This window comes from Ovis canadensis, chromosome 13, assembly GCF_042477335.2.
Source record: "Ovis canadensis isolate MfBH-ARS-UI-01 breed Bighorn chromosome 13, ARS-UI_OviCan_v2, whole genome shotgun sequence".
Classification (NCBI taxonomy): Eukaryota; Metazoa; Chordata; class Mammalia; order Artiodactyla; family Bovidae; genus Ovis; species Ovis canadensis.
Window position 1 is genome coordinate 49,216,580 of NC_091257.1, and position 1,680 is coordinate 49,218,259.

General features: G+C 47.0%; 1 long non-coding RNA gene across 1 annotated transcript; it reads left to right on the forward strand.

The window, feature by feature from the left end:
* Window positions 1-459: 459 nt before the first annotated feature.
* On the forward strand, window positions 460-1,113 carry LOC138417869 (uncharacterized). The gene is made up of 2 exons (XR_011248326.1): window positions 460-587; window positions 817-1,113. It is a non-coding gene; the product is annotated as an uncharacterized lncRNA (long non-coding RNA).
* The last annotated feature ends 567 nt before the right edge of the window (window positions 1,114-1,680 follow it).

A 1,680-nucleotide genomic window follows, 5' to 3' on the forward strand; every position in this document is an offset into this window, starting at 1 on the left:
AATACTAATCATCCCTCGTTCTTGGGGTCAGATGAGTTAATAAGTGGCAAGTTCTTAGAATAGTGCCTGACACACTGAGCCCTCGTGGAATCCCAGGGACCATTATTAACCCCACAGGAGGGTGACAAATGGGCAGAGCCTCTTGCCTGTGCTAGGTTGGAGCTGTATTCAGAAAATAGAAAGTTCTGCATTATTTAAGCCTGGCCACCGTGCATGCCGAAGCCTGGGTCATGTCAAACCGCAGCGCTAAGGGATCAAATGAGGACTTCTGTTGAGGGACTGAAGTTTCTCTCTCTTACACTTTGAACCAGGTGTCCCAGGAGCAGGATGAATTAAGATAACCCAGCCAGTGAATGAAATCCAGGGTTTGGAATCCAAAGGGACAGAAGCCAGGGCATCATAAGATTGCTGGACAGGCAGAAAATTGTCCCCATTGGGGCATTTTCTTTTCATCCGCAGACTTCCCTACAAGTCCTCAGGCATCTGTCACTTCTGGGGACCATCAGACTTGGCGGGAGAGACACAGTCCTTGACATGGAAGTCTGAAGACTCAGGGAACACGCGTTCACTGCTGTTCTGAAAACCAGGTGAGCTTCTTTGTGCCTCGCCCCCCTCAGTTGCTAGCTAGAGGGGATTCAGGGGTCCAGAATGTATGCCCAGCCTGTGACCGACCCCACAGCCACATGTCCCTGGCCCCAGAGAGCAGCTACCTCACAGATTTGGGGGACATTCTGCCCTCGGGGGAATCCTTGACTTTTCCTGGGTGTCTATAACTACCATCATCTCACAATTGTCATTTCTGCTCCTACCTTGTAGATTTCAACAGCCAAGCCTTTATCCAATCTCCTGGGACCACCTGCGTCAAACTCCATCGAAGCACAAACATGCAAGAAGGCATAGATTTGAGGTTCTAATTCACGTTTTTTCAAATAACTATAAAAAACATAAGACTGAAATTAAAAATGCTTGTCTGGGCAACACCAAAGTCACTCAGCTTGCCTTGAATGGACCCTCATCACACTTTGGAACAAAGAAAGTAAACACGATGGGACTGTGGCCAGAGCCGAATAAATGTCATCTTTCTTAACACAGTAAATTGACCAGGACTTTAAAGAGCTAGTTCTTCATGGCATTCCTTAATAACTTAACTTCTGTTTTCTTCAAGGAGAAAATAATGTCATTATTGATAGAACAGTGGTTTCCAGTTGGGTATTGCATTTTATGCCTAAATACATGTTTTCATATTTAAAAAACACACACACACATTGGTTAAAAAAAAAAATGCAGGCACCTTTCACTGCCAGAACTGGGGGAGTCCTTAAATGGTCAAAGAACCTTGTTTGAGACATGAGTAAGTGAGGCTCTGGGGCAGCTGAAGGGGACTCCACATAAAACAAGGCGGCACACTGATTTCCCCTGCAGGCCACCCTAGAAACAAAAAGGAGAATAAAACCTGGGTCCCAGCCTTGCACCAGCCGCATTTGGCTTCTGCCTAAGTCATCACCCTCTTGGGGCCACCCAGGGTCCCCCTCAGGACCTTCCTGGAATTGTAATTCCAAAGGTGAGAGGCCTTGGTGTCTGGTAGAGGGAATCAGACCACAGGAAAAGATGTCCACTCAGTTTTGGGGGATTATTAGATGCTCCAGAGCTGGGGCTCTCTGAAGCTGATCAGAAGTAGGG